Consider the following 27,938-nt stretch of genomic DNA (forward strand, 5'->3'; position numbering starts at 1 on the left):
GGGATTAGCATGGGTGAATGGGTTGGATTAAGGTAAGGATAGGGTTTAGGGATGGTTAGGGGTTTATGATTGATTTATTAAATATTTTTTTTAATAAATAAAGATGTGAGATTAGACTAAATAGATTTATTTATTTAATTTAATAGAGGAATGAGGATTTAATTGATAAATTAATTTTGGGTTATCATTTGATTTTATCAATTGGTCTATAAGAAAATAAATAAATTTATTAACTAGGAGATGATGATTAATTAATTAAATATGAAATATTTAATCATTAATGTCCTAGAAGATAACTAATAAGATTACCTAGCAATGTAATCAGATTTAGGTGTCAACACATAGTGTCTGTCGAGTTCATAGTGTTGACCAAGTTGCAGTGCCAAGCATTATCATAGTTCCTATTGGTCCTAAGTTCCTATTGGTGCCAAGTTCCTACTGATGTCAAGTTCTAGTATATGTCAAGCATTGCCAAGTGATAGTATTTGTCTTGGTCTTTCTTTAACCAAGTTGTCTATGTCTAGTTCCAGTTTGGGTCAACTTTGTGCATATTTAATTTTGGTATTTGTGATTAATTATTATTGCTAGCCGACTTGTGGTTGTGCATGCAATTAATGTTTAATTTCTATGATAAACTGACCTATGGCCACACAAGTATTTAAGGAGGTCTAGGATCAAGTTTTAGAGGTGAGAAAAAATAAGTAGAAGTTAGATAGAAGGATAGTTTGTTTGGAAGAGTTAGAATGTGAAGAACATCATTGAAGAATAAAGTTTGAAATGTATTGTTGGTCATAACCCAGAAGGCCTCATAGTTAGGCGCGTATGTTGATGATTTGATGAATCAATAAGTGTTTTTCTCTTCTATCTTCTTTGGTTTATTTTCTTTGTGTTGTGTTTCTATTGTGTTTACTCTTGTAGGTGGCTTTAATAGTTGGGTTTGTCTTTGGCCCTATTTTCCATTAGTCTATTTGCGTTAGCAATACAAGATGTTTACTTAATCCCAACACATATTATAGTTAAATTTTTATTACTACATCAAGTTAAATTTAAAATTTTTACTTTTATTAATAATTTAGAAATAAAAAAATCAAATAGAAAATATATAACTTTAGTACTACACTACACATTTGAATTGATGCCTCCATGGTGCTCGAATGATGTATTAGGATTGACAAGCTACAATCCAATGCAACTACTTAGTGCATTTATTAACAATATATACATATAAATACAATAAAAATATAGAGAAATGTTAATAATTCATTTTAATACATATGCACAAGAACATGATATCCAGGTTTTCCCTTAAGTGGGAGTCACACATGATGGCCTTCAAGTTTAAGGCTTTAGAACTATTAGTATCTATCTAGATTCTGTAAAACAACAAGTGCTTGCACAATCTAGAGATAGATGTTTGATTGCATCATTAGAGCACCTAGTTGAGATGCACTGTAACCAAATTGGAGGAAATCATTGATAAACAAAACATATAATAAAGAGAAAACTTGAAAACTTGAATGCTCAAATGCTTAAATTAAAGCTATCAAGGATCAAACACCTATGACATAGTTACAACACAATGTGAAGTTGATTTTAGATATGGTAGAGGTAGATATTTAGAAGTTTGATAATAATTTAATGTATGAGGGAGTGTCTATGGAAATATACTAGAAGTAGGAGTGGCTTCAAAAAGAAACTGCATGACAAAAATAATACCTAGACAACATAGAGGATATTATGAGAGCACTGGATAGAATCTAGGAAAGTGTTGCAGTAGGTACTATGACATTGGAATCACTTGCAAGTGTATTTGAGAATTTATAGTCCAAATATTAGGAGGACTACAAGTTGTGTAATTTGTCATGTATTGCATTTGCATTTTCTTTGTCATTTCCTATAAGAGTGTTTCAAGGTTGGGAACCACTTCAAAATCATTTGCTTGGTTTAAAGGTAATGTCATTGTGGTAGAGGCTTCTAAAAGGGAATGATCCTTGTGATTATGGCATTTACATAGAAGAAAAACTTGCTTCTTCAACTCCTTACACTTAACTCTTCACTGAATTTATTCTTCCAGTAGTGAGAATAGCTACTACAAATTTTTGGGAGCCAAGGGACTGTAAATGTATGCTACATTTCATAGAGACATGGGAGAAGTTACTAACGACATCAGTACTTAGAAATATTTTGGATCATACAGTGATGCCCAAATTAACAATAGTAGTATATACTTAGAATCCTAGGAGAGAGACTATGCTAATACATGTATGGTTACATCCTTGGCTTCCATTGTTGGGCTAGTGTATGGAGCCTTTATATCCAACCATTCATTATAAGTTGGGGAGTGTGCTTCATGCTTGACATCTAATTAATGCATCTAAATATGTAATTTTATCACCTTGGAAAACTATATTTGATCTTGTTAGCTAGGAATAGTTGATTGTTCATTTTATTGTACCTAATTTGATGATAGTTCTATAGGAATTCTTAATCTACCCAGCTAATCAAAAAATAGACTAATTTAATTGGGTTATGACTTGGGCATCTTCTATTCCAATTGGTCATATGGTTGCAATGTTGGAGGCAACATTTTTTCCAAAGTGGCATCAAGTTTTGTATCATTGGCTTTGCTCAAATCTTGATTTTAGTGAAGTAACACAATGATTTTTTGGGTGGAAAGGACTATTTCTACCCAAGATTCTTGCTAATGAGAGGATAAGAAGTTAGATAAATGTAGCCCTTGAAATGATGAATCAAGTTGTACAGGGTATGATTGTTGAACAACTTGGGGCTAGAGAGAATGTTAGCTATCTTAGGGTGATGAAGCAATACCAATTTGAGGAATTTAGTAGCAACAAGAAGTGGCAAAATATGCACAACAACAAGTCTCAATTTCCATGGCTAGTGGGATTCACTTGAATAATTCCATGAGTGCACCTCATTTGTGTTTGAAGGAAGTGATTAAAACATATGCACAAGAAAATAACATCCAATTTTTCCCTAAAGTGGGATGCACACATGATGGCCTTTAGGTTTTTGGCTTTGGAATTATTATTATCTATCTAGATTCTATAAAACAACAAGTTCTTGCACAATCTAGAGATAGATGGCTGATTGCATCATTAGAGTATGTAGTTGAAATGCACTGTAATCAAATTGAAGGAAATCATTTATTAACCAAACATATCATTAAGAGAAAACCTGAAAACTTGAATGCTAAAATGTTGAAATTAAAGCTATCAAGGATCAAACACCTATGCTAGAGTTACAAGACAATGTGAAGTTGATTTTATATATGGTAAAGGAAGATATTCAAAAGTTTGATCAAAATTTAAGGCACAAGAGAGAGTCTATGGTAATATACTAGAAAGAGAAGCAACGACTTCAAAAAAAGACTACATGATAGAAACAATAGCTAGAGGATCATTGGATAGAATCTAGGATAGTATTGTAGTAGGTACTATGACATTGGAATCACTTGCAAGTATCTTTGAGAATTTACAATCCAAATATTAGGAGGACTACAAGCTATACAATTTGTCATGTATTGCATTTGCATTTGCTTTACCATTGCTTATAAGAGTGTTTCAAGGTTGTGAACCACTTCAATGTACTTTTCTTGATTTAGAGGTAATGTCATTGTGGCAGAGACTTTTGCAAGGGAATGAGCCTTATGATTATGGAATTTATACAAAAGTATAACTTGCTTCTTCAACATCTTACACTCAACTCTTCACTTAAGTTATTCTTCTAGTACTGAGAAAAGATGCCACATTTTCTAGAGACATGAGAGAAGTTACTAAAGGCATCAATACTTCACAACATTATGGATTATGCCCTAGCAATAGATACTTAGGAGCCTGACAGGGAGACTATGCCAATACATGCATGGTTACATCCTTGGATTCCATCATTGGGCCAACATATGGAGCCTTTATATCCAACCATTAATTATAAGTTTGGGAATGAGCTTCATGCCTAGCATACAAGTGATGCATCTAAATATGCAATTTTATCACCTAGAAAAACTGTATTTGATGCTACTAGTTGGGAACAATTGATTATTCATTTTATTGTACCTAAACTAAGAATTTTTCTATAGGAATTTGTAATCAACCCAACTAATAAATAACTAGACCTATTTAATTGGGTTATGGATTGGGATTATGCTATTCCCATTTATTATGTGGTTGCAATGTTGGAGGCAACATTTTTCCCAAAGTGGTAGCATATTTTGTATCATTGGCCTTGTTCAAATTTTGATTTAATGAAGTAACATAGTGGTTTTTAGGATGGAAAGAACTATTTTTCCCTAAAAAATTTTCTAATGAGAGGATGAGAAGATAGCTAAATATAACCCTTGAAATGATGAATCATATTGTAGATGGTGTGACAGTAGAATAACCTGGGGCTAGAGAGAATGCAAACTATCTTAGGGTGATAGAGTAATGCTAATTTGAGGCACTTGAGTAGCAAAAAGTAGGAATAGAATATTCTTAACAAAAAGCCTTGCCTTCCATGGGAATTGGGATTCACCTAAATAATGTCATGGGTGCACCTCAATTGAGTTTGAAGGAAGTGATTGAAACATATGCATAAGAACATGACATCCAATTTTTCCATTAAGAGGGACTCACATATGATGGTCTTTAGGTTTATGGATTTGGAACTATTAGTATCTATCTAGATTTTATAAAAAAATAAGTGCTTTCACAATCTAGAGATATATTGGTGATTTCATCATTGAAGTAACTAGTTGAGAATCATCGATAAACCAAACATATAATAAAGAGAAAACTTGAATACTTGAATACTAAAATACTGAAATGAAATCTATCAAGAATAAAAAAACCTATGCCAAAGTTACAACATAATGTGAAGTTGATTTTATATATGGTAGAGGCAGATGTCCAAAAGCTTGAACAAAATTTAAGGCACAAGAGAGAGTCTGTGGCAATATACCAGAAGGAGAAGGAGTGGAATCAAAATGAGATTGCACAATAGAAACAATAACTAGAAAATATAGAGGATATTATGGGAGCACTAGATAGAATCTAGGAAAATATTGTTGTAGGTACTATAACATTGGAATCACTTGCAAGTGTCTTTGAGAATTTATAATGCAAATATTGAGAGGACTACAAGTGTAATTTGTCATGTATTGCATCTACATTTGCTTTTCCATTTCTCATAAGAGTGTTTCAAGGTTGGGAGCCACTTCAACATCCTTTGCATCATTTAGAGCTAATGTCATTATGGTGGAGGCTTTTATAAGGGAATGAGCCTAGTGATTATAGCATTTACACAAAAGAAAAACTTGCTTCTTCAACTCCTTACACTCAAGTCTTCACTAAAGTTATTGTTCCAGCAGTGAGAATAATTGCTACAAATTCCTAGGAGTCAAGGGATGCTGAAACTATGCTACATTTTTTGGAGGAATGGGATAACTTACTACTAACTTCAGTAGTTCATAACATTCTAGATTATATAGTGATGCCCAAATTAACAATGATAGTATATACTTGGGATCCTCATAGGGTGACTCTGCCAATAGATTCATGGTTACATCCTTGGCTTCTAGTGTTGGTTCATAGTATGGAGCCTTTATATCCAACCATTTTTTATAAGTTGGGTAATGTGCTTCATGTCTAGCATGCAAGTGATGAATCTGCATATGTAATTTTATCACCTTGGAAAAATGTATTTGATCCTACTAGCTGGGAACAACTGATTGTTCATTTTATTGTACCTAATCTAATGACAGTTATACAAGAATTTGTAATAAACCAACTAATCAAAAACTAGACCAATTTAATTACATTATGGCTTGGGTATCTACTATTTCAATTTATCATATGGTTTCAATGTTGGAAGCAACATTTTTTGAAAGTGGCAATAGGTTTTGTATCATTGGCTTTGTTCGAATCTTGATTTTAATGAAGTAACACAATGGTTTTTAGGGTGGAAATAAATATTTCTCCCCGAGCTTCTTGATAATGAGAGGATAAGAAGTAAGCTAAATGTAGCCCTTGAAATGATGAATCAAGCTATAGATGGTATGATTGTGGAACAACCTATGCTAGAGAGAATGTAAGCTATCTTAAGGCGATGGAGCAATGTCAATTTTAGGCACTTCAGTAGCAAGAAGCAATTAAAACATATGCTCAATAATAAACCTTGACTTCCATGAGTAGTAGGATTCACCTGAATAATTCCAAGAGTGCACCTCGATTGAGTTTGAAGGAAGTGATTAAAACATATGCACAAGAACATGACATCCAAATTTTCCCTAAAGTGGGATGAACACATGATGTTCTTTGGGTTTATGGATTTAAAACTATTAGTATCTGTCTAGATTATGTAAAACAATAAGTGCTTTCACAATCTAGAGATAGATGGGTGCTTTCATCATTGGAGCAACTAGTTGAGATGCACCATAGTCAAACTAGAGGAAATCATTGATAAATCAAAACATTTAATGAAGAGAAAAATTGAATGTTGAAATGTTGAAATGATAACCATCGAGGATCAAAAAACCTATCCTACAATTACAACACAATGTGAGGTTGATTTTAGATATGGTAGAGGTAGATATTCAGAAGCTTGATCAAAATTTAAGGTAGGAGAGAGAGTTTGTGGCAATATATCAGAAGGAGAAGGGGCAGCTTCAGAAAGAGACTACATGAAAAAAACAACTAGAAAACATAGATGATATTATGGGAGCACTAGATAGAAGCTAGGAAAGTGTTGTGGTAGGTACTATGGCATTATAATTACTTACAAGTGTCTTTGAGAATTTACAATCTAAATATCAAGAGGACTACAAGTTGTGCAATTTTTCATGTATTATATCTACATTTTCTTTGCCATTTCTTAAAAGAGTGTTTCAAGGTTGGGAACTAATTCAACATCCTGTGCATGGTTTATAGGTAATATCATTATGGTAGAGGCTTTTGCAAGGGACCCTGAACCTATGTTACATTTTTTGGAGATATGAGAGAAATTATTACTAGGTTTAGTAATTCATAACATTCTAAAGCATATAGTGATTCCCAAATTAACAATAGTAGTAGATACTTGGGATCATCGTAGGGAGACTATACCAATACATGTATGGTTACATCATTGACATCCATTATTGGGCCAACATATGGAGCCTTTATATCTCACCATTCATTATAAGTTGGGGAATGTGCTTCATGCATGACATGCAAGTGATGCATTTACATAATTAATTTTATCAGCTTGCTAAACTGTATTTGATCTTGCTAGTTGGGAACAACTAATTTTTAATTTTATTGTACCTAATCTAATGATAATTCTATAGGAATTTTTAATCAACCCATCTAATTAGAAACTAGACCAATTTAATTTGGTTATGGCTTGGGCATCTTATATTCCCTTTTATCATATGGTTACAATGTTGGAGGCAATATTTTTTCCAAAGTGGCAGCAAGTTTTGTATCATTGGCTTTGTTCAAATCCTTATTTTAATGAAGTAACATAGTGATTTTTAGGGTGGAAAGGATTATTTCAAGTTGATATTCTTGTTACTAAGAGGATGAGAAGTTAGCTAAATGTAGCACTTGAAATGATTAATCATTTTGTAGAGGGTATGATTGTGGAACAACTTGGGTCTAGAGAGAATGCAAACTATCTTAGGGTAATAGCAACACCAATTTGAGGTATTTGAGTAGCAACAAGTAGCAGCAACATATGCTCAACAATAATCATCATCTTCCATGGGTAGTGTGATTCACCTAAATTTTTCCATTGGTGCACCTTAATTGCATTTGAAGGAAGTGATTGAAACATATGTACAAGAACATGACATCCATTTTTTTCCTAAAATGGGACTCACACGTGATGGTCTTCAAGTTTATGGCTTTAGAATTGTCAGTATCTATCTAGATTCTATAAAACAACATGTTATTGCATACTCTAGAAATAGATGGGTCTTTGCATCATTGGAGCAACTAGTTGAGATGCACCATAATCAAACTGGAGGAAATTATTGATAAACTAAACATATAATGAAGAGAAAACTTGAAAACTTGAATGCTCAAATGTTGAAATAAAAGCTATCAAGGATCAAACACCTATGCTAGAGTTATAACACAATGTGAAGTTGATTTTATATATGGTATAGGCAGATATTTAGAAGTTGAAACACAATTTAAGGCATGAGAAAGAGTCTGTGGCAATATACTAGAAGGAAAAGGAGTGACTTTAGAAAGAGACTGTATGGTAGAAAAAATAGCTAAACAACATAGAGGATGTTATGGGAGCACTAGATAGAACTTAGGAAATTTTTTCAGTAGGTACTATGATATTGCAATTTCTTACAAGTGTCTTTAAGAATTTATAGTCCAAATATTGTGAGGACTACAAGTTGTGCAATTTATCATGTATTCCATCTGCATTTGCTTTGCTATTTCTTATAAGAGTGCTTCAAGGTTGGGAACCTCTTCAACATCCTTTGCATAGCTTAGATGTAATGTCATTGTGACAGAGGCTTCTATAATGGTATGAGCCTCATGATTATGGCATTTATATAGAAGTAGAACTTGCTTCTTCAACTCCTTACACTCAACTCTTAATTGAAGTTATTGTTCCAGTAGTAATAGCTACTATAAATTCCTTGGAGCCAAGGCATAGTAAATCTATGCTACATTTTCTAAAGACATTGGAGAAGTTACTGTCGACTTTAGTACTTCATAATATTTTGGATCTGATGCAAGAGAATCCAGTGGTTTAAGGGCAATCTTTTATCACCTAAAAAAATTCATAGATATAGTTTCTATTTATTGTGTTTTTATTTTTGGATACCCATTTGGGTCAATTAAAGGTTCCAACTCTCATAGTTCCACTATTAGTTTTTTGGGTTAGAGACTTTAAGCACCTTGGGATACATGTAAATGTAGAAAATGAGTTATTTTTTAATTGAGACAAAATTATGGTGAGTTAGAGGGTGTAAGTTGGAGAGATGATTATATTTGTAATTTAAAATGCTCCAGAAAAAAAATCAAGTCAAAAGGCTTTACGGTTAGAAAGTTATTACAGTTTTAATTTTCTTGGAGACCTCCTAAGAATGCTTCAAAGTCAGATTTAGGGCACTAAACGGCCTCATATGGGGCCAAAAAATGGTCACAAGAAAATATTTTCCATAGGGTTATAGATTACTTTGAGATCTTTCCAAAAATATAAATAGTTTGTCAATCGAAGTCACAGTTCAAAAGTTATGGCTCCTGGAAGTTGGACTACTATTTTTGGATTCTTCTAATTTTACACCCACATCTAACATGACTTCTGGAACCCTCTAGTTTTGCGGTGGATGCCAATTGGCATATTCTAGAATGTATTCCTAACCCTAAACCATTTGGGGCTTATTTAAGAATACTTTTGGAATTATAAAGGTAGTTCTCGATGGAGTGAGAGAGAAGGTACTGTGCGGAGGATTTCTTTCTCTAGAATCATACTATTGTAAGACCATAGGGCATTTTTTATTGATAATAAGATTTCTCTTTCCCTGTGTGTTTATTCTGGTCTTTGGTTGTGTCTCCATTAGTATCATATAGTGATGCCTAAATTAACAAGAGTAGTAGACACTTGGGATCCTTGCAAGGAGACTATGTCAATACATGCATGGTTACATCCTTGGCTTCCATTGTTGGACTAGTGTATGGAGCCTTTATATCCAACCATGCATTATAAGTAAGGGAATATGCTTCATTCTTGGTATGCAAGTGATGCATTTGCATATGCAATTTTATCACCTTGAAAATTTGTATTTTCCCAACTAATTGTTCATTTTATTGTACCTAATCTGATGATAGTTCTACAAGAATTTGTAATCAATCTAGTTAATCAGAAAATAGAGAAATTTAACTAGGTTGTGTCTTGAGAATCTTCTATTCCCATTTATCATATGGTTGCAATATTGGAGGCATCATCTTTTACAAAGTGGCAACATATTTTTTATCATTGGCTTTGTTCAAATTCTTATTTTAATGAAGTAACATAGTGGTTTTGAGGGTGGAAAGGACTATTTCTCCCCAAGCTTCTTGCTAATGAGAGGAAAATAAGTCAGATAAATACAACCCTTGAAATGATTAATCAAGCTATAGAGGATATGACTAAGGAATAACCTAGGGCTAGAGAGAATGCAAGCTATCTTAGGGTGATGGAGCAACGCCAATTTGAGGCACTTCAATAGTAACAAGCAACAACAAAATATGCTTAACTACAAGCCGCAGCTTCCATGGTTAGTGGGATTCACCTAAATAATTCCATGGGTGTACCTCTGTTGAGTTTGAAGGAAGTGATTGAAACATATGCACAAGAACATGACAACCAAATTTTCCCTAAAGTGGGACAATCAATATCTATCTAGATTCTATAAAATAACAAGTGCTTGCACAATCAGGAGATAGATGAGTGATTACATCATTGAAGCAACTAGTTCAGATGCATTGTAATTGAATTGGAGGAAATCATTAATAAACCAAAGATAAAATGAAGAAAAAATGTACATTTTTAAAATGAAGCTCAAAAAATATCATATGTGACATTTCTGTGGAGCTGAAAATGAATGTCATAGGAATGGTATGTTGTAGAGCTTCTTCCAAATGATGTAAAGCTATACCAAAAACATGTACTCTCACCAATCAAAATAGTGTATTACTAACCATTTTTTTTCATCTGCACTTTCTCTATTAGCTATATTACATGGCAAATCATTTTAAAAGCATTCTAAATGAATTCAAAGCCTTGTTAGTAGGTACATTAGAAAATCTATATATTTTTTCATTTCCTGAGAATGACATGCCTTTGAACCCTTGTTAGCTAATAGGTTATATTGCATGTGGCTAAACATGTCTCACTCCTAAAAAAGTTCCTAGAAACCATTGTCCACAATACAAGCTCACTAAACTATTAGGCAACTCAAATATTCCTTATGTCAAGTATGATAACCATCTTACTTGCAACTACTCATGTCTAATCATTTTGAATGCTCTAATATTGCAGATTCAATTTGATCTTCCAATCTAATAGAATTTAATAACCCTAAAATGTCATTTATTGTCTATAGATTGAAGGATTGATTTGAGCTTGTTTCTTTCTAAAAATATCTGTTATGATATGTTTTTGTAAAATTTATTGTGAACTTTGCCCATTTTTCATGGTCTGCATTATTTTTGTGTAGGATCTTGAGGTAAGTCACTTAGCATGAGTTGAGTGAGTTTTATTATTTTATTCTTTGGATTATGGAATATGTATATAGCTAGATCAATTTTTCTATTGTGCTAATATGTAATAAGCACCTTTAAAAATCTCTTTGTATATATACATACATAAATACATAGACACACACACACATGTGTGTATGTATGTATATATTACACATATATACATATACATACACACACACACACACATATGTATGTATATGTATATATACATACATACATATATATGTGTATGTATGTATCTATGCATGCATGTAAGTATTTATATTAAATTCAATTAAAGTTAGTTTTAAATCATGTTACTGAAATCCCCTAACATTAATTAAAAATATAGAAGAAAATTGTTATTCTACTTTCCTTCTAAAATTCAATCTTCGTATGCATTTGTAAAAAAATTGATTCGACTCCAATTTACGTAAGCTTTTCCATTCCATTTTTCTTTGCAACTTATGTAAAAAGAAGGGAAATCATGACATTCTTGAGAAGGCCCTAATTCATGTTTGAATATGTTCAATCACCATTCCACATAAATAAAATTTCCTTCAAAAACTTGAGAAATAAAATAAATGGTAGGATGATCGTCTATGTAATGTAGGAGGATCCTAGCTTCCAAGTCATCAATCTTTTGGAGGGAAAAGCTCTAAAAATGTGGTCTTGGCATTTATGAGAAATTATAATTTCTTGATGTAAATAATAGTGTTCTCTACTTTGATGAATAATTTCTAGAGAGGATGAGTCACAGGTCTAAATGGACAGAGTTGGTTGTAATGAATTTATCTTGTTATACACTTGTGAGATTCTAGGATTGAATCATAGTAAGATTTAAATAGGATTAGTTAGAGAGATTTTAGTATCTAAAACATATATTTTTTATTTCTAAATTAGTTAGACTTAGTCATTATAATCCTAAGTAGGAGAGGCATAGAGAGGCCGATTAACAATATGATGCAGAGAAAGTGAAAAAAAATGGAAGGGCAAAAAAGAGAAAAGAGCTATTTTGTTTACTAAGATCTTATATTGGAAGCTTTCTCATATTGTAAGAAGTTAGAGTTCTCTCATCTTGGAGATTTTGTAAGGATTTTCAAGTATTAATGTATGCTTTGTAAAATATTTTCTCTTCTTTTTATCTCCACATTGTTATGTTTTTGGTTATGAGTTGATAAAGGTGGTGTTACCCTTTTTCATAGCATGTGAGTGACCAAGACAAAATATTATGTATCAAACCAAATATTATCAATGAATGAGAAGTCAATGCAATGAAAATATTTTTAAGGAAACACCCTTTATATTTTATCTACTTAATCTATTGTACATGCTCTATCTCCCCATGATTTTATATTAGAGCCAAAGTTTCATATTGTTAGAGAAGAGGTGAAAGATATTTATTAGATGTAGAGATGAGTGGTAATGTTGTTGGTTGATGTGGACTTAAATTGCCAAGGAAATCACCTCTGGGATCAACTTGTGTAATGTTTTTACTATTGAATGCTTAAGAAATTACTAGTATGTGATCATTTAGAATTTGATAATTTCAAATTTATATTAATGGTTTGATGATACACCCATATTGGATTCATTATAGCTAGTACCAATTTAAAGTGTGAGTTATAAGTATTGGCTAAGAACATTGCTATATTACATGCTTTCATTCCAAATGCAGAAATACATTGAACTTGAAGATAAATTGAAAGTCTAGAGTTTTTTATTTGAAGAGATAAATTAGTATGGTAAGAGATAATGAAGCTGAATTAGCATCACCATGTGCTAAGGAAAATAGTTGAACTGTAGCTAGAAATAATATTCTATGTTTTAAGAGCTCCAAATTATTGTTATGAATATGCTTTAAGATGAATCATAGATGAAACCCTTTGAAGGAATAATATGACAATGTCAAATTAACTATGTAACTCATAAAATATTTGAGTGAGTTGTGTTCGGACTCAAAATTAAAGCCCTAATTTTGAGTATGATTCTAAAAAATCAAGCCCTATGAGTTTCTTTTAATGCATGTGTACCTGACTATCTTTTTGAGGCCTAAGAGGTGTTTAATGTTTCTAACACCTTGAATTAAGTATTTTTATGCATTCCATGAAGATTAAATACCATCTTGAATCATTCTGTGAAGTTCCATTTTGAGCAATTTCAAAATCTGCATTTTTGCCCGTGTCAAACAACAATAGGAGGCCTAGTTTTCATTTGAATATCTTGTACCTAGTAATGTTTCATGACTCATTTATTTGGACATGTTTAATATCCATATCAAAGAACCTATATTTCATATTTTAAGTCATTTTGACATGTTTTGATTATGCTTTGAATCCCTCAAAGTTGGTTGTTTATTGTTGTCGTGCCGATGCAAATTGTTCAAAATTCTGGAAGGCCATATTTGGCCAGTTATAACTTTGACCCAGTTGATTGAAATAAGATAATTCCTTTTGCATTTAATTCTAGAGTTCAAAGACTTGCTATGTTTCAATTTTGAGCATATGAAAAATCTATTTGACTAGTTTTTGAATGCAATTCCATATGCAATTTATAATGTTTTAATGGTGTCAAGAAGTGCAGATTTGTTGGTACCCCTATTCAGGATGTTATAACTTTGAATCTATGACATGTGAGATCAAATGGATTGTACTGTTGTTTTATACTCTAAAAATCATTTAAGTGTGTCAGTTTACAAATCTTGAGAAACTCGTCTGCACACTTTCTCGATCTATTTTGTTTGCAAAAACCATTTTTCTGCTAGTATTCCTAGCTCTGCAATCTTGTGTAGCTCACTTTGACCACTCACCAAATTTTCCCAGTTATTCAAAATGAGACCTCATCATAGATTTATACTCTACTCATGACAGTGAACTAATGGTCCAGTTTTCATGCCCCTAGTGTTAGTTTTCATTGTTTTAAAGGCCAATTCTGAACGCGATTTATTATTTTCTGACATGCTTGATTGCAAGTACTTCTGAAAAGGAAACTTTGACATTCAATATCTTTTGATTGGTGATCATCATGATACGAGATTTTTTAGGCTATAAGAATGAAAAATAAAGAATCAGTTTGTATGATTTCAAGGCTCAGTCAGGTATTTTGGTCAATTTTTAAGGCCAGTTAGAGGACCTCTTGACATAAATTTCATAGTTTGCAGGAAGGGCTAAAAGTGAGTTTTAAAAGATGATGCAGTGATGGAATTTGATTCTATTCAACATGATAGGTTTAGTAAGCCAGTTTGAGATGTCATGTGTTTTAGTATGAAGTTTTTTTTAGTCATATTAACTTCAGGGCCTGACTAATCTAATCAGATTAAAATCCAAGTTATTGTAGAATTAGAAGCATAAATGAGATTGAAGACATTGACCAGTCAAATGGATTTCAAACCAACTCAAGGTTTTTCTAATAGACAGTGACACATATGCAAATCATGGTGAAGAAAATCTATTAGATAAAGACTCTAGGAGGAATGATCAAAGGTAGTTTTTGACATGGAGAAATCGAACCAATGTTGAACCAATTGAAGTAAAGGGCATTAAACCTTCTTCAAAAAAAGAAAAGACATTTTGAAAGTAAAGGATAGAGGAACAAAATGTCTTGAAGAATCTCTTGTTCCTTTTGAAAAGTCAACAAGTAGTGACAATGAAATTTCACCCAAGTATGTGAAGAAACACCGAGAAGAATCTGCTTCAGGTAACCTTGAGAAGCTATGCTATATAGTCTTCCAACAAATCATTTTGAGTATAGTAAAAATAATTGATGGACTCTTCAATATTTGTGAAGAAGAAATCAAACAAAAATCCTCCACTACTCAAATATTCTACAATCTTGTTAGCTATAGTCCTCATTATTGACTGTGACTCTTCCCAATCTTGTTTCTAATGCTTCTAACATTGACTTGATTGTTCATCGTTACTTTGGTCTCTTTCCATGAAGCTGATAGTGAACTTGGGATATGATGAGAGATGGGATATGACTATAAAATGAATGGGATTAAACCTCTACAACTACAAGGTATACTAACTAGATCAATTCTTTCATAAATCGATGGTTTTATAGTGAAAAGATGGCATAGGATTTGGAAGAAGCCAAAAATGAGAGTATGTCCATTTGAATGAGACTTAATGTTATCATTTGGGACTTTTTCCTCCCAATAATCCATATTTCCTTACATTTTTTATTTTCCCATGTGTGAGTAGGCAAGAAATTGGGAGGGTTGCATGGTCAAACCCCTTTGCCATTATTTGTTTGTCATGTTGATATGATGGGCCCCCTTTAGAAAGTAGGGTAGATAGTTAACAAGGTGGGCAAGTTCAAGAGCATACAAGCTTGAGTTTTCAATGGGTTCATCCAATTTTTTATAAGTGTGTTGCACTCATTTCATGAGGATGGGTTAGATCTAAGTTGAGATGTCCATGCTAGTTTTGGTGCAACAAAAACCTAACCATGAGGTGGACCACGTCCTATCTTACAGAGTGACAGGCTTCAAAAATTGACTTCAAAGAGAATACTTTGTGAGTGGAAAGGAAGAGCACTAGAGAATAAAATTTGGGAGGTAGAGGTTGATTTGATATTGAGGTGTCCCCTATGAAGGGATATCAGCAAGAAATGAGGTAGAGCTCCATATTAAGGCACACAAAGAGAAAATTAGTTGCAAGCCTATCAGAGCATGAAGACCATGGCTTGGAAAGGTCTAGGCACATCTTTTAGTTTACTACTTTTCTTTTCTATCCATTTTCCCTATGCCCAATCTACTTTCAAAGTGTAAAGTTTTGTTTAGAAGATGTAAGATGTCGTGGGAGCTCATAGTCAGTTAGTTGGAAGGTAAAGGTTTTATCCTACATTGAGTAGGCACCAAAATCTTCTAGTGTTTAAATATCCAAACACTCTAATGTTAAGTATCTTTAAGACAATCTTTTCAAAGGTAAGGCAATCATGCTCACATGGGGCTCATGAATAGCTAGAGGTAAATCTAGAGGTAATTTTGGATAGACTTGTAAATTGAGATGATGATGAGGATATTTTGGACCAACCATAAGTTGACATGTGGCATGTAGGTGGACAAATCTAATAATGACACCTAGTAGAGGACTTTACATGTGGCATGCTTCTAGAGGCACTAACATGGTAGAAAGTGACACATGTCATGATGTCTCTATGTCATAGTGATGTGGCACCTTGCTGAGGTGTCATGCAACATAGAAATTGATGACATGGCAGGATGACAAAGCGATGACATGGTAGGAGGTGTCACATGTCATGACATCACTATGTTGCAATGACATGGCACCATGCTGAGTAGGATGGCAACATAATGACTACTGACATGGCTACCATGTGGAAAAATAGAGACCAATAGTAGTATGATGATGCAGGAGCATCTAGAGGTATAAGGGCAATCTTGTGTCACCTAAAAAAATGTTTTTAGACTTAGTTTCTGTTTCATGTATTTTCATTTCTAGATACCCATTCGGGTCAAATAAAGGTTCCAACTCTCATAGTTCCACTATTAGTGTTCTGGGTTAGAGTTTTTTAATCACCTTGGGATACATGTAAATGCCAAAAAAATAGGAGTATGTAATTGAGCCATCATTTTGGTGAACTAGAAGGTGTAAATTGGTCAAATGATTGTCATTGTAATTTAGAGCATTCCAAAAAAAGAATCAGGTCAAAAGGCCCCACAATTTGAAAGTTATCACAGTTTTTCAATTTCTGGAGACTTCTTAAGAATGCTTCAAAGTCAGGTTAGGGGCATTAAATGACCTCAAATAGGGCCAAAAAATGGGGAATGAGTGAAGCTGGTCCATAAGGCTATAGATCACTTCGAGAGTTTTCCAAAAATGTAAACGGTTTGTCAATTGGAGCTACGGTTCAAAAGTTACGCTTCACGAAAGTTTGGTTACCATTTCTAGATTCTTCTAATTTTGTGCCAATTTCTGCGACTTTTGGAGCCTTCTATTTGGTCAGTGGATGCCAACTAGCACTTTCTAGAGTGTATTCCTATTCCTTAACTCTTTGGGGTCTATTTAAGAACATTTCTGGCATTGTAAAAGGTAGTTCGGAGTGGAGTTTGAGAGGAGGTACTAAAAAGAGAAATTATCTCCAGATTTATACTATTATAAGCCCTTAGGGCATGTTTTGAAGTCTATTTTCTCTATACTGAATGTATTAGCATATTTATATAGTTAATAAAATTTTCCTCTTTCCTGTTGTGTCCATTCTGTTACTTATCTTGATCCCATCATATGACATGTGGCACCCAGGTGACGGGTGTTAGATGACTATGCAAAAATTAGGTTGATCTAGTGGTGACATGTGTCATAGGAAAGTCAAAGCTTGTTGACCCAAATGGCAATTTGGAGGGAAAAATCAAAATGCATAAAATAATAATCTTTTATTATTTTCTCGTGCAATCAAGTCTTTTAAATAAATTTTAATTATCATATATAGTTCAAACTTTAGAAAAATTTAAATATTTGAAATGAGATGCAGTCATAGAGCTATGCCAAGGACCTAAAATTCAAACTAAGATTATGGGCATTTCAGGTAAGCCAATATAGTAATATTGTATATTTTAAGAAATGGTAAAGAATGAACTTTCAATTTTTGGAGTTTTTTTTCACATAGGAGGCCCCTGGTTCAAGTTATTCAAGGTTTTGTCTCAAGTATCCATTTTTTAGTTTCATTCAGTTAGGGCAATTTAGATTTGGTTTTCAATGAAATGGTGAATTAAATGAACATAAGAGGTAGTATGAATGTAATTAGGGGTGAATTTTGTTACCTCCAAGTTAGTTGAGTCAAGGTATTATCAGCATTTTAGATATTTTGGCAACACAAGGGTTTTCATCATTGAAGAAGAGATATTTCAAGTTTGTTACATAACAATGATGAAAATCATATCAGATTTTAGTTTTAGGAAGAGGATAGATGTTTTAAAATAGCAAAGAATGAAGATTCAAGTGGACACATGTCACTTTTAGATTAGATCTTGGATTTTATTCCTTCCCTATATCTTTCTCTTTCTAATTCATTGTAAGGGTTGGTTGTTTTCACTGTGAGATCATAATGTTGGTTCCAATTTTTCTGAGAGACCACATTGTTGGATCCAGAGCTATGATTCCACCACATTCTTCAACATATTTCACTTGTGTGAATAGTAGTAGTTAAGCTAATATAGATAGTTATGATCTATTTAGAGGTTTTACCAATTGTTTACATGCATCTTGAATGTATAGTTTCAAAGAAATGAATACAATGAGCAAGAATCTCCTTAGTTTCAATCTAATTCTCATCTCCTATCTCTATAATCTATAATATTTTTTGGTTTAGGGACAACGAACTAAGATTCATTTGCATCCCCTTAAAGTTGTATGTCTAATATGTTTTGTTGTTGGAACAAAGGGAAAAGTAAATGCTTAATGTATTTGATAGGATTGGTGGTTATTGGAGAAGGATACTTCATGAGAGTGAGGTCTTTATGAACACTAATGTATGATTCACAAAGAGATAAGATAGATCTGATATCTTGATGTATGGAATATGTCAATAGTATCATAGATGTATGTGTGTGATTCATGGAATTTCCCAATAGATAAGGCTTTGATTGGCTACAAGATCAATTTATTCTTACTCCTGCATATTTTGGGAATTTTCTGAAATCAAAATTATAATCATCCATTTCCCTTTTCATTTAAGATTTGAAAGGATTCCTTTACTTAGCTTATTGATATCTTAGGTCATGTCATTAGCTATTTCATGTCTATGATCTTTGCATAAGTGTTAGAAGATTAAGGGTTTTATTTGCTTTGTTATATTCAAGTGTATGTTATAGCACTGGTACTATATAAGTGAATCTAAGGTCCACCTGCCTAGGTTTTGCAGAGCCTAAAGTAGAAGAAGGTTCTAGCCTTATAGTTGGCCTGGTGTCTGAGAGGATATGTTGCAAATGGGAAGTAGCTACCCTTAGATGTATATTGTTCTCATCGGGGTAATTTGAAATTGTGATGTTTCAAAATACTGACAAGTTCTATTTGGAGATATATTATTTTGGGTGTGCTAGTGCAAAAGTAGAATATTCAAAGCATTGATATTTTGCTGAGAATAAATCTAAGTCACTAGACTATAGAAGATGAGATATTTTGGTTTAGGTAAAAATTTTTGAATCATTTGGTTGTACATTTATTGTGATTACATTGAGATTCTATTGATTTTGGATTAATGAAGTTAGTTTTATTCATAAAATGATTTAGAATCCACCATAAGATGTGTTAGTATAAGTAACAAATAGAACTGCCACTTGTGTTTCAAATATGTAGTTAAGTGTGTTTTTTCTAGAGGGTTGGATTTAATTAAACAAATGACTAAATATTTTGGAGGTTATATTTACAATAAATCTGAAATTATTTAACATGAAGTATAGATTTGGGGAAAATTATTGAATTCTAGTAGCAAGAACAACCTACCTACATTTTGACCCCATCTTTTGGTATTAATTTGGGTTTTCTCTTTGTTTCAAAATTGGTAGTTGGATGATTTTTTTACAAATTTTAGTAATTTAGAATCTTAAATATGGAAGGTAAAATGTTTTTGTTCTTGTTATGTCAAGATCTTTACAAAATCAGGTTGACTGCCAATGTATTGTAAATCTGTTAAAGAGAAGGATCTTGTGCCAAATGATTTTGGTAGACACCAATAATTTGGAACTGTGCATGGTGGGTGGGGGTAATGGAGGAAGCATTACTTATTTTCATAGCATTATGTATTACTTTTGTGTTGCATAAAAATGTAACTAAGGAAATAACACTAAGCAACTAATGCACATTCCTACATTATCATGCAAAACCTCAAAATATGAAAGAAGACATGTAAATAAGAAACATGAAACAAAAAAGAGAATAAAAGCATTCAAAATATCACTATGCAAACCTTATGAAACCATCAAGTGTAGATGATTTCCTTGCTCATTGGATGTAGTTTCTCACAAGTCCAGTAGCATAACAATAAGGTAGATAGTGCTTGTGAAAACGAGGAGAGGGCTCTCCATTTGTAGGAAAATGGATGCAACGGATGGTTGAGATTGAATGCAAGATGGAGGGCTAGGATCTCTCAGGATTGATGAGGTGTTAATGAGGTGGAGGCCAAGTAGACTCCAAGTAGATTAGGGTTTTGACCATTCAAAGGGGGCAATATGAACACAAATGTGTGAGCAACCTCTGCTGGTGACATGATCAATGAGGTGTGAGAAGCATGGCTTCTCACACATGTGTGAGACAACTTGATTCTCATGCAAGAGGACAAGTGTGTAAGAGGTGTGAGAAGGCATGGCTTCTCACACATTTGTGAGATACCTTGACTCTCATGCAAGAGGACAAGTGTGCAAGAGACATGCAAGACATGAGGGATGAGGGAAGTGTGAACATCTCTCACACATGTGTGAGGATTCCCCACACATGTGTGAGAACACACTTAGGATTAAGAGGTGATTAGCTAGGATGATAATGCAAAGAAAGCATGATTAGGAAGTGGGTAGGTTTAACATGATGGGTTAGGTAGGATAGTGAGGTTCGGTGAGGGTTAAAGGTAGGATCCATGTGCTCAAATAGGATTAAATGTAATATTTAATTCCTAGTGGGATTAGGAAAGGGATTAATTAAGTAAATGAAGTACTTAATTAAAGGGGATGGATTAGGCTTTAAATACACCTTATTTTATTTAAATGAAGGAATGGCTAGGATTTAGATAAACCTTAGTTTATTTAAATCAAGGTAAGGCGAGTATAATTAAATAAATGCAAATTTATTTAATTAAACATAGGGTAATTAAATAGATAATAAATATCTATTTAATTGACTATGAAATGGGTTTTGGACAAATTTAGGCATCTACATTTTGCCCCTCTTTGATATAGCATTAGTAATGTTATATCAAAGAAGAATAAAATATAGTGGCTGAAAGGATAAGACTAGTAGCATGATGCCCCAGTCATGGAAGGATGAGGAAGGATGACGAGGGTGGAAAGGTATGCTCCCTCAAGAGGACATGTGGGTTAGAAGAACACAAATGTTCTATCAAAATGGAAAGGAAGAGGATGGAAGGGAGTTATGCTGCAATGGCGTGAACAACCTAAGTTTGATATTGTATTTAACACTATGCACCAAGGTATGAGGAACCAAGATGACAATGTGTCAAGTACACGATAAAAAGGGGTCTAATACAACCATATGCCTTATGAAACCATGATATGGAAGATCATGATTCCTAGGACAATAGGATGCAAAGACCATAATACATGCAAAAAATGCTAATGCATACAAGTAATCAAGAAACCATGCACAAAAGACCAAAAGCAAACGACCATTTTGCCCCTAGTCAAGCTTAAAACCCATGAATGGACTAATTGATGATGATTGATTAAGGATGGAAAAGCTAATGCTAAGTGTAATGCACATCCAAGGATTGGGAAGGATTCATCCCATGATAATGATGTTTGAATATGGTCAATGGATTATCAGCTGATCAAGTCAAATGGATGAATTGAGTAAAGATTGATGTACAAGATTACAAGATTAGATTTATTGAATTAGTATTGATTGCATAGTTGATATGTTTTTTTGATTTTTTGATTTTATGGTAGATAGAAGAATGAACATGGATGAGATTGGAAGAATGATGTTGATAGGATGAAGAATGATGAGAGTAGAATCGATTTGATGTGAAAGGATTAAAAGAAGGGAAATTTGAGTGAAGTATGAATTTGATTGAAGTGATTAGAAGAATTAGATTGAATGAATGTGATATAGAATGGATAGAAATGAATTGATTGATGAATGTGTGAGAGAAGGGATAAAATGAATGGGTTGAATGAATGTGAGAGAGAATGAATAGAATGGAACCAATGACAAGGGAGAGTCAAGGTAGGGTAAATGGAGGAAAAGTAATGTGATGTTGTTGGATGTAAGGAATAGTGAAAGGATATGAGGGGCCAAATGATATGGTAGCAGAAAATGTGGAGCCAAGGGCCATGTTTCGAAGGAGTCCAAATGACCTATACCAAGGATATGAAAATGGAGGGAAATATGGTGGGAAAGGATGCATGAAATTGGAAAGATGGAATGAAGGCTAGCGTGTGGAGGAAAAGAAGGCATGGCTCTTCCAAAGCATGTATGAATGTTTTGTTATTGTGCCTCTAGTAGTGATCACAAGCATGGGATGAAAGTGGAATGAATAAGGGATATGGGAGGGAGGGTATGAAAAAGAGATAATGATATGGATAAAAAGTGTGATATGAAGTGGAGGAAAGGTATGGGATAACCAAGATCAAGGACATATGAAAGGGGGATGAAAATATGTAGGAGTATGGATGGAAAATGGATGAAAATGACAAGGACTATGGAAGGGAAGATATGGATAGCATGTCAAGATCAAAGATATGGAAGGATGATGGAAGTATGTAGGATGAATGTGTGGATAATGTGCAAGGGATATGGAAAGTGCATAGATGGATGGAAGGAAAGTGAAAGTCAAGATCAAAGATGGAAGAGGATGATGAACAGGAGATGAAAGTATGGAAGATATGTATGGAAGTTTGGTATAGATGGAGCTTGCCCCCAATGTAGAGTGCAAGTGGATGAGGAAAAGTGAATGGATGGATAAGCAGAATTGGAAGACAATGGATAGAAAGGGAGGACTCAAGCACCTAGATACATGGATGGGATCCCTTGATATCTTTTCCTTTTTCTTTTTTATTTTCAAGGAATTTGTATTATGTTCTCATAGATGTTGGTAGGATAGTGAATGGAAGAAAATGGCTCATGAAAAGGTTTGGATTAATAGGATGGAGTGGTTGGGAGAAAGACATGGTTGATGGATGCTAGGTTGGAAGATGTGTGAATGAGTGGATGAAGTAAGTGGAAAGATCATCATCGGCAAACATCTTGAAGGGTGATGGAAAGGAGGAAATTGTGGAGGATAGGTAGGAGAAAGTTTGGATTTTGGGATATCGGTACCCAAAATGGATGAAGGAGGTGATGGATTTAGGATGGTGGATTTTGGGGCATAAGGACCAAAAATGGATTTAGAAAATGGAAGCTTAGATGGTTTAGGAATGTGGGAAGCCTTTGGATTAGCAAAATTGGATGTCATTGTGAATCTTTCTTTGAGATTCATTGCTACATAAAGTAGCTTTGGTATCCACAAAATTTTTGTATTTTTGATTTTCAGCCTTTGTGGCCTTTTTATTTTTTTTTGGATCAGATTTTTCTTCTCTTGAACATGTCGTTTAGAAGGGACATGTTGATCCTTGTGCTTTTGTGGATTTTTGGCTTTATGCTCTTTTTCTTTAGCATCCAATTTGCTTCCATTGGCTATGGTATGGGTGCATGAAGGAGAGAGTATGGATGGTGAACATTGGAAGGAAGTCAAGGATGTGTGCCTTTGTTGATCTGTAATAGGGGATGCAGGGGAAAACATGGATATGGTAGATGGATGTATGTAGGGACCCAAAATGGATGGAAGGGATGAAGGATTTGGCGGTGGAATATAAGGACCTAGAATGGATGGAAATGAGGAAGGAATGGGAATATGGATATAAGGTCCCAAAATGGATTTGGAAGAGGAATGATGTGAAGCTTTAGGTTTGGAAGGAGGAAATTTAGGTTTGGAAGGAGTGGAAGGTGTACCAACATCTTGAGCCATATTTTCTACAATGGGATACTTATTATTTTCAACACAAGATGCGAGTCCAAGCATATGGGGTTCATGAGTGGTAGGATCATGTGGAGGATTAGGATTGCAAGGGGGATTATGAGGGATAATAGGATTTTGGGATGGGGTGGGATCATGAAAGGGAAGTGAAGGGTTGCTTTGACCTGGACTTAGAAGGTGATCATGAAGCAGAATGTGTGGATCATGAGATGGAATAGGATAATTGAATGGAATTGAGGGAATGGAGCCATGAGATAGGGTGATTTGATCTTGACATGGAGGAATATTAGTGGATGGAGTGGAAGGAACTTCATTAGGAGATGGAGTGGAATCAGTAAGGTGTGTAGTACATGGAATATCTTGATCTTGGTTAGGAAGGTGATCATGAAATGGACAAGGAGGGATAAATGGATCTTAAGGGATAGGGGAATGATGGGATGTAGAAATGCTTAGATATAGAGGAGAAGAGGAATCTATAATGTCATGCTTTGGAGGAAGGTCTTGAGATGGAATTAGGGGTATCATTTTGGGTGATTGGCTCTCCTCATTTTGAATTTTACACTTAGCCAAGAGTGATGTGAAAAACCCCTTACGAGGTGGGGATGATGTGGATTTTGGAGGATTAGGATTGTGTGAAGGTGGAACTATGGGTAGGGGATTGCATGGAGGGTTGGGGTTGGATGGGACATGAGGACTAGGATCTTCGAAACATGGGGGAAGAGGACACATGGCATGGAAGTTTGACTCTTTTTGTTGACTTGCTAGGAGATAATTCTTTAATTGTTCCATTTCCATGGCAAGGGCATTTGTGTTTGAGGAAGTGTGTGGGCTATGAATGGAATTGTGCATAGTTGAAGGGTAATGCTCAGGTGGATTTCCCTTGTCAAAAGGTAGAGGAATAATGAACATGAGATGGATTAGATTTGGATATGAAGTGTTGGGGATGGATTTGATATGTAGGTTGAACGAGAGGTATAACTCCATATTGTCTTTGAAGATTATCAACCATTTGATTAAGAAAATTTAAATCCATAGGTGTTAGAAGTAGAGTCACGAAAGATGATGGAATATGAACTTAGGACCATGAGCAATTTTGGACTTTGACTTGATTTGATTTGAAATGGATTTGATTTGATGTTGGTTTGATTGAATTTGATATTGATTGGATTGAATTTGATTTGATATTGGATTTGATTTGATTGGATATAATTTGATTTGATTAGATTAGGGTTTGATTTGATGTGATAAAAACCCTATGAGATTGCAAACAAGTGAATGTTAGATTTGAATTAAAGTCTAATGTTCATGAAAATGCTCCTATGCCCAAAGTAGAAGATTGATGAAAAGTTGAATTAGAAGAAAACATGAATGGAATTAGGAAGATTGATTGTGGAGGAATATGTAAATAGATCAAATTAAGAATTGGTTAGAAATGATTTAATTTGACAAGGGATTGGATTAGAATGATGATGACGTGAAGGATTGAATTATGAATGCATTATGAGATTGGCAGAGGAAATTGAAGCTAGATGATGATGAAGCATGACTAGGATGAAGATTATGATTTAGATTGAATGACGAGGGAATGATTTGGATGAATGAAGATGATTAAGATGTCAAGAAAATGGTTTGAATGATGAAGACTAGATGTATGAAGGTGATGAATGTGATGGAAAGAAGAAGTGACATGGAATTGATGTGGACAACTTGACTAAGAGATCTTAAACCAAGACTTTTTTTTGTTGTTTTTGAAAAAAATTTGATTTTTTTGGATTTTTGAAGTTTTATGATTTTTATGGGTTTTTATGTTTTATGATGTTTTTGGATTTTTCAATTTTGAGATGCAAAATATATACAATGAAATATGTACAAGCCAAGTGTGTTTCAAACACTCAAGAACATCAAACACACCAACAATCCTATAAGGTTTTGACTAGGATGTACAAGGATCAACTAAAGGGCATCCTCGATATATGCAAGGTATGTGAGGCCCAAATCTGTAGATGAAAGAAAATACTACCACACAGCCGGGAGGAGATGGTAACCCAAATCTCCTCCTTCACTTACCAAAGGTATAAATTTCTTTTGGGCTTAGCCAAGAGTGAAAATATTATGCTTCCAAGAGAGGTGTCTTTTGATTCACCTCCTAAGATTTATACTCCACTAGAACACTGGAGTTGAGGTCATCCCAAGTGGTGATGAAATCCCCAAGCAGGCCTCCTAAAAAGAAAAACAAGACCACTTATTTCTTGTGCACCCAAGATCACCTGAAGGCGCAAGAGGAGATAATACCTAAGTGGCCTTGGGGTTCAAAAAGACATGCATTTTTTCCAAATGAAACTTTAGGTTATGTAATCTACTTGAAGACACATGTGTTTAAAGCATACAATGTTCTTTCCAACTTAAAATTGTCATCAACATAAATGAAATGCAGATTCGTCAACAAGAAAGAAAATCAAGCGTGTACATAAGCAAAATGTTGAAAATGAAATCAATTTCCCTTAAGGCATTCAAGATTGTGTGAGTTCATTTTAAGCACCAATTCCAAATGTGATCTAGCCTAGGCATACATGTCCATTTCCTTAAGGCATTCAAGAGTGTGTGATTGTTCATTTTAAACACCAAGCCCAAATGTTTGCTACCCTAAACATGCATGTCAATTCCCTTAGGGCATTCAAGATTGAATTTGATTGTTTTAGCATTTAACCATGCATTCAAAGACGAGTGTTTAAGCATACAAGTTCATTCCAAAACAAACTTAAAGCAAAAATCTGTAAGCAATATGGTTAGTGATCAAAATATCCTTGCAAAAAACACAAGTTAATGCAGTGAAAATGTGGAAAAAATGTGAAACAACCCTGCAATGAAAGAGTTAGCACAAAGTTTTATCTTTGAAAGGAAAAATAGAGATATAAACAACATCAAAATCTCATGAAACCAACACCATGATGATGCGCTCAGAATCAACTTTCCGACGATATTTTGTTTTTCAAAAATGGAGCTCGTATGCTCAAGTTATGAGCAAAAAATGGAAGACTACTCCTTATGGCTTAGAAAGGAAAGTGGACTATTGATGCAGTGCTAACATCAGCGACCTGCGAGGAAAAAATTGATGGTTAAGAGAACGTCAAGAAATTTTTTTTTTGCTTTTGGACATTTTTGCTAAAAAGATATGTGAAAATTTACATTGTATATAAAAAAGAGAATTAAGTTTTATAAAAGGAATAAAGTTGATCAAAAAAACAAAAACAAAAACTTATAATTGAATCCTAATATTTAAAAAAAGCAAAAGAAAATTTCTTTTAAAACAAAACTAAAGGGCAAAAGTGGAGGAGGAGCGTTGGAGCAGGTAAGAAAAGGGGAGAAGGTAGCAACGGCTGGCGGGAGGAGGTGGCGATGGTGGTGAATGGTGAGGCTGTAGCAAGGGGAGTGGTAGGGCCAAGAAGAGGTACCGCTCGCGGGGGTTTTTACAAAGGCAAGTGAAGGGCTGCGGAGGGAAGTGCAGAGAAGGGCGGTGGTGAGGGTTGCCGCTAAACAGAGGAGCAAACGCAGAGGGTTTTGGTGTCGGGCGAGCGGCAGTGGAATGATCCGTGGGAGAATTGGGGGTTGCTGACTGGCGCGTTGCTAGGAGTAGCCACTGGGGAGAGAACAGGTAAGTGGCGTCAGAGTTGGGGGAGCGATGCAGGCAGCGACGGGGATTGCGAAAGTTTAGGGCGAGGGAGGCGGTGGTTATCCACACGAGGAATAGCGGCGAGGCAAAGTAGAGGTGTCGCGATTGGGTTTCACACCACCGACGAGCAGAGAAGGAGGGGTTTTCGATAGTAATGGCCACAGTGGCGTTTGGGACTTTCGCACTCAGAAGGTAGAGTGGGTTGCAGAAAGAGGATGCAAGGCAGAGCCATGAGTTACAGCTGGTGCCGCGGCCAAGCAATTATAGTGCCTTCAGCAGCGGTAGTGGTGAGAAAGTGGGGGCAGTGCTTTGCGAGGGTTTTCACGGTGGTAAGG

The 27,938-nt window shown here is 34.4% G+C and overlaps 1 pseudogene; it reads left to right on the forward strand.

Annotated features, from left to right (window-relative positions):
- The first annotated feature begins 1,444 nt into the window (after positions 1 to 1,444).
- Positions 1,445 to 27,755, forward strand: LOC149533557 (septin and tuftelin-interacting protein 1 homolog 1-like; annotated as a pseudogene).
- Positions 27,756 to 27,938: the final 183 nt, after the last annotated feature.

This window comes from Cupressus sempervirens, chromosome 10, assembly GCF_028749045.1.
Source record: "Cupressus sempervirens isolate cs-2001-9-10 chromosome 10, ASM2874904v1, whole genome shotgun sequence".
In the NCBI taxonomy this organism is placed as follows: domain Eukaryota; kingdom Viridiplantae; phylum Streptophyta; class Pinopsida; order Cupressales; family Cupressaceae; genus Cupressus; species Cupressus sempervirens.